Source organism: Nycticebus coucang, chromosome 3, assembly GCF_027406575.1.
Source record: "Nycticebus coucang isolate mNycCou1 chromosome 3, mNycCou1.pri, whole genome shotgun sequence".
Taxonomy (NCBI): Eukaryota; Metazoa; Chordata; class Mammalia; order Primates; family Lorisidae; genus Nycticebus; species Nycticebus coucang.
The window spans coordinates 132,625,410-132,631,960 of NC_069782.1; positions in this window are offsets into that span (position 1 = coordinate 132,625,410).

The following is a 6,551-nucleotide window of genomic DNA, read 5'->3' on the forward strand; positions in this document are numbered from 1 at the left end:
TTCTCCTGCCTCAGCCTCCCGAGTAGCTGGGACTACAGGCGCCCGCCACAATGCCCGGCTATTTTTTTGTTGCAGTTTGGCCGGGGCTGGGTTTGAACCCGCCACCCTTGGTTATGGGGCCGGCGCCCTGCTCACTGAGCCACAGGCGCCGCCCACCCAGCTGTTCTTTTGTTGCGGTTTGGGCAGGACCCGGTTTGAACCCGCCACTGTCTGTATATGGGACTGGCGCCCTGCCCACTGAGCAACAGACGCCAACCCTGATCTTGATTTCTAATCCTAATAAAAGGAAAGAGGTTTCCCTGGAGAAATGGCTGACTTTGGGTCTGAGGCAGGGACAAATCATGGGGAGACTAGTATACCTCATTGTGCTAAAAAGTAAGGAATGGGTGGATCACCTGCGCTTAGGCGTTCGAGACCAGCCTGAGCAACAGCGAGACCCTGTCTCTAAGAAATAACTGTGCCGGTTCGGCACTCATGGCTAAAGTGGTTAGGGAGTCGGCCACATAACACGGAGGCTGGTGGGTTTGAGCCTGGCTCAGGCCTGCCAAACAATAATGACAACAACAACAACAACAAAAATAGCGGGCGTTGTGGCAGGGCATCTGTAGTCCCAGCTACTTGGGAGGCTGAGGCAAGAGAATCGCGTAAGCCCAAGAGTTGGAGGTTGCTGTGAGCTATGATGCCATAGATTCTATTGAGGGCAACATAGACTCTGTCTTAAAAAAAAAAACCCAAAACAAAAAAAAAAAACAAAATAACTAGCTGGCGTTGTGGCAGGCACCTGTAGACCCAGCTACTCGGGAAGCTGAGGCAAGAGAATCACTTGAGCCCAAGAATTTAAGGTTGCTGTGAGCTATGATGGCACAGCACTCTACCAAATGTGACATAGTGAGACTCTATCTTAAAAAAAAAAAAAAGATGTAAGGATTTGGGGATTGGAATATTAAAAAAAAAAAAAAAAAGAGCTGTGCTGCGCGCAGTGGCTCACACCTGTAACCCCAGTACTTGGGAGGCCTAGGTGGGTGGATTGCCTGAGCTCGTGAGTTCGAGACCAGCCTGAGCCAGAGTCAGACCTCCCCCCTAACAAAAAAATAGCTAGACTATGTGGTGGGCACCTGTAGTCCCAGCTATCTGGGAGGCTGAGGCAACTGTTTGATGGAGCTCCTAATGGTCAAATTTGTGACAAAGTGAATATCAAAATAAAAATGATAATAGTAACAGAATAAAATTTATTGAATATAGTGAGAATCTATGGGTCCACACTGATGTACCTAACTGAATAAATAAGGAGGGCAAGTTGTTCCTTGCATTAGAAAATCAATTAATAAAGATAGAAGAAATGATGGAATTAGAAAGTCACTATTTAGTAACCATAATGTTTTTTTTTTCTTTTATCTCTTGGTAACCATAATGTTAATGGCTGAAGCAAAAAAGAATCAGCAATGGGTGGCAAAACTAGTAAGTGAAAGTTTGAAGAGCAATAGGATATTTATATAGTTTAAAGATATCCCCCGTGTAATAGGCTTACAGTGGAGAAACCTGGCAGTCACCACTATAACCAAATTATTAACATCCAAGTTAACATTGGCAGTAACTGGAGAAATCCACGGCATGTGCTTCCTAGTAGGATGCACTGCGAAGAACTCAGTATCACTTCTGTAATGTAGCTGCCAAAGATGCATTGCTGTATCTATCTAACTCTAACTGAAGAACATGCTGCAAATTAACCAGCCTGTATTCTTCAAAATATCAAAGTTATAAAATAAAAAAAAGACTCAAATTAAAAGAAACTTTAGAGGGCACCACCCGTGGCTTGGAGGGTAGGGTGCGGGCCCCAAATACTGAGGGTGGTGGGTTTGAACTCAGCCCCTGCCAAACTGCAACGAAAAATAGCCGAGCATTGTGGTGGGCGCCTGTAGTCCCAGCTACTTGGGAGGCTGAGGCAAGAGAATTGCCTAAGTCCAAGAGCAGTTGCTGTGAGCTGTGATGCCATAGAACTCTACGGAGGATGACAAAGTGAGACTGTCTCTAAAAAAAAAAAAAAAAAACATGGGGGGAATGTGGATGATGGATATTTGAAAATTACTTTTATAATTCTTGCAACATTCCTGTAAATATGAAATAGTCAAAAAAGTTTAAAAAGAAATTAAAGATATTGGCAATGCCTGTGGCTCATTGAGTAGGGCACTGGCCCCATATACTGAGAGTGGCAGGTTCAAACCCAGCCCCAGCCAAACTGCAACAACAACAAAAAAAAATAGCTGGGCGTTGTGGCAGGTGCCTGTAGTGCCAGCTACTCGGTAGGCTGAGGCAAGAGAATCGCCTAAGCCCAGGAGCTGGAGGGCTACAAAGGTTTTATGTCTAATTTAAGAAATCTTAATTTAATTTAATTTTTTCTTAAAGAAAAAAGAAAACATAAATAAATTAAATATAGAAATAAAATAAGAGTGAGGTAGAAGAGGAAAAAGTAGGAATGGAATATTCAAGGAATGGCCAGAGGAAGGAAGATAACTAGGAAAGATCTGGATCCCAAAATTTAGGGGAAAAAATAATTTTAAGAACAAATAAGGCACCTGTGGCTCAAAGGGGTAGGGCGCCAGCCCCATATGCCGGAGGTGGTGGGTTCAAAAAAAGAACAAATAAGTCAGCTTGGCACCTGTAGCTCTGTGACTAGGGTGCCAACCATATACACTGGAGCTGGTGGGTTCAAATCCAGCCCAGGCCTGCCACAATGACAACTACAACAAAAAAATAGCCAGGCATTGTGGTGGGCACCTGTAGTCCCAGCTATTTGGGAGGCTGAGGCAAGAGATCCCTTAAGCCCAAGAGTTTGAGGTTGCTGTGAGCTGTGATGCCACAGCACTCTACTGAGGGCGACATAGTGAGACTCTGTCTCAAAAAAAAAAAAAGATCAAATAAGTGGATGTGGTGGTGGCATGTGCATGTAGGCGCAGTTGTTTGGGAGGCTGAGGCAAGAGGACTGTTTGAGCCCAGGAAAGATTGAGGCTAGCCTGGGCAACAATAGTTGGACCCTTTGTCTTTTTTTTTTTTTTGAGACAGAGTCTTGTTATGTCGCCCTCGGTAGGGTGTGGTGGCATCACAGCTCACAGCAACCTCAAACTCTTGGGTGTAAGTGATTCTCTTTCCTCAGTCTCCCAAGTAGCTGGGACTATAGGCACCTGCCACAGGGTCTGGCTATTTTTCGTTGCAGTTGTCATTGTTGTTTAGCAGGCCAGGGCCCAGCTTGAACCCACCACCTTCGGTGTATATGGCTGGCGCCCTGCTCACTAAGCTACAGGTGCCGAGCTTGGACCCCTGTGTCTTAAAAAAAAAAAACAAAAGGGGCGGCGCCTGTGGATCAGTCGGTAGGGCGCCGGCCCCATATACTGAGGGTGGCGGGTTCTAAACCCGGCCCCGGCCAAATTGCAACCAAAAAATAGCCGGGCGTTGTGGCGGGCGCCTGTAGTCCCAGCTACTCGGGAGGCTGAGGCAAGAGAATCCCTTAAGCCCAGGAGTTGGAGATTGCTGTGAGCTGTGTGAGGCCACGGCACTCTACCGAGGGCCATAAAGTGAGACTCTGTCTCTACAAAAAAAAAAAAAAACAAAAAAAAACACAACACAACACAACACATATACACACAGAAAATGAAGAACAAGAGAGTTAGTGTTCCCTGGATTTGTCTTGAAATATGGATGCTTGGGCGGCACCCATGGCTCAGTGGGTAGGATGCCAGCCAAATACACTGAAGCTCACAGATTTGAACCTGCCCGAGCCAGCTAAACAACAATGACAACTGTAACAAAAAGATAGCATAGCCAGGCATTGTGGTGTATGCCTGTAGTTCCAGCTACTTGGGAGGCTGAGGCAAGAGAATCACTTAAGCCCAAGAGTTTGAGGTTGCCATGAGCTGTCACACCATAGCACTCTACCGAGGGTGACATAGTAAGACTCCGTCTCACGAAAAATAATTTAATTATTTCTTATGTTATTCTTTGTAATTGATCTTTCTTTTCAGAGACAGAGTCTCACTTTGTTGTCCTCAGTAGAGTGCTATGATACAGCTCACAGCAACCTCCAACTCTTGGGCTTAGGCAATTCTCTTGCCTCAGCCTCCCAAGTAGCTGGGACTCAGGCATCCGTCACAATGCCCTGCTATTTTTTGGCTGGGGCTGGGTTTGAACCTGCCACCCTTGGTATATGGGGCCAGCGCCCTACTCACTGAACCACAGGCACTGCCCGTGATTGATCTTTCTTGATCGAACATTTACAGAACACCTTTTAATGTGAAGTAAAAATAAGCAATGGCAGTTGTGCCTGTGGCTCAGTGGGTAGGGCGCTGGCCCCATATACCGAGGGTGGTGGGTTCAAAGCCGAGCCTGGCCAAACTGCAATAAAAAAAATAGTGGGGCGTTGTGGCAGGCGCCTGTTGTCCCAGGTACTTGGGAGACTGAGGCAAGAGAATCGCCTAAGCCCAGGAGTTGGAGGTTGCTGTGAGCTGTGATACAACTGCACTCTACTGAGGGTGATAAAGTGAGACTCTGTCTCTACAAAAAAAAAATGTATAAAAATAACCAATGGCTATTAAATATGTGCTAGGTATTACACACCTTGTTTAATCCTCAAAACAACACTATGAGGTAGGTACTGATATCGCTACTTTAGAAACTGGGCAACTGGTATAGTGAATTAAGTAACATGCTCTAGGTGATTCAGCCACTAAGCACCAACAATCTGAACAAGTGCACTATTTGTTTTCCAAAGTCCGGGCTCACTTTTCTCGTGTAATTCTATAAGTGTATCCATCTCACAGTTATGAGGTTTAAAAGATAAAATACTCAGCAATGTTTTTAAATTTTATTTCTTTATTTTATTTATTTATTTTTTGAGGCAGAGCCTCAAGCTGTCACTGTGGATAGAGTGCCATAGCATCACAGCTCACAACAACCTCCAACTCCTGGGTTTAAGCGATTCTCCTGCCTCCGCCTCCCAAGTAGCTGGGACTACAGGCGCCCGCCACAACGCCCGGCTATTTTTTTGTTTTTGGTTGCAGCCGTCATTGCTGCCTGTGGGCCCGGGCTGGATTGGAACCTTCTAGCTCAAGTGTATGTGGCTGGCGCCTTCCTTAGTCGCTTGAGCCAAAGGCACTGAGTCAATACTCAGCAATATTTTATAACCTATGAAGCATATTGCAAAATGGCATATACGATTTTTTTTGAGAAACAGCCTCAAACTGTCGCCCTGGGTAGAGTGCTATGGTATCATAGCTCGCAGCAACCTCCAACTCCTGGGTTTAAGCGATTCTCTTGCCTCAGCCTCCCAAGTAGCTGGGACTACTGGCACAAAGCCTGGCTATTTTTTGTATGTAGTTGTCATTGTTGTTTGGCAGGCCAGGGCTGGATTCGAACCGGCCAGCTCTGGCGTATATGGCTGATGCCTTAGCCACTTGAGCTACAGGCGCTGCCGGAGTACACGATTTTTTTTTTTTTTTTTTTTGTAGAGAGTCTCACTCTGTTGTCCTCGGTAGAGTGTTGTGGTGTCACACAGCTCACAGCAACCTCCAACTCCTGGGCTTAGGCGATTCTTTTGCCTCAGCCTCCCAAGCAGCTGGGACTACAGGCGCCCGCCACAACGCCCGGCTATTTTTTTGTTGCAGTTTGGCAGGGGCCGGGTTTGAACCCGCCACCCTAGGTATATGGGGCCAGCGCCCTACCCACTGAACCACAGGCGCCGCCCAGCATATACGATTTTTAAATGTACAATTAAAATGGTTTATTTGTAATAATGGGTAAAAGCATGAATATATATATACACACACGTATACATACATATATACACATTTCGCGATCACAAAGTTCTAGTATTTTAAAAACTTTTTCATGAAATACAACATCCGTATATGATGTAAAGCTCACAAAGCTTATGCATGTAGCTCGATTGAGTTTTTCGTTGTTTTTCTCTGAGACATGTCTATGTTGCCTACTCCTGGGCTCAAACGATCCTCCTGCTTCAGCCTCCCAAGTATCTGGGTTTGCAAGAGCACACCACAGCGCTCGGCCTCTACGAAAGTAAAAATTACATTAAAAAAGTAATTATTATAGAGTTCAAGATATAAAACATTACCAGTATCTTAGAAACCTTCCTCTGGGAAGTGGCATATGCTTTTGAGTTAAAAAACTGGATTCTAAAGCTGACACTCGCACTGTATTCTTGCGTGACTTTGGCAAGTTATTTAACTTCACTGGGTCTGGGTTGAGCCATCTATGAAGTTCGGTTAACAGCACCTTACATAACAGTTTCTTTAAAGGTCATATATTGTAAAACGTCTATCATAGTGCCTGAATATAGTTGGCCATCAATAAACGGTAATTATTATCAGGCAAATGAAATAGGAGGTCAACTCCCACTTCCTGCTTTTCTTTCATTTTTAAAAGTTGCTCTCTTTTCTATTCCTTTTCTCCTTCTTTCTCGCCCCTCCTACTACCGTAAATGGCCTACAAGAGCTGTCGTGAAACCTTCCTCCCCGCCCTCCATGTGGCGAAAACGCAATCAC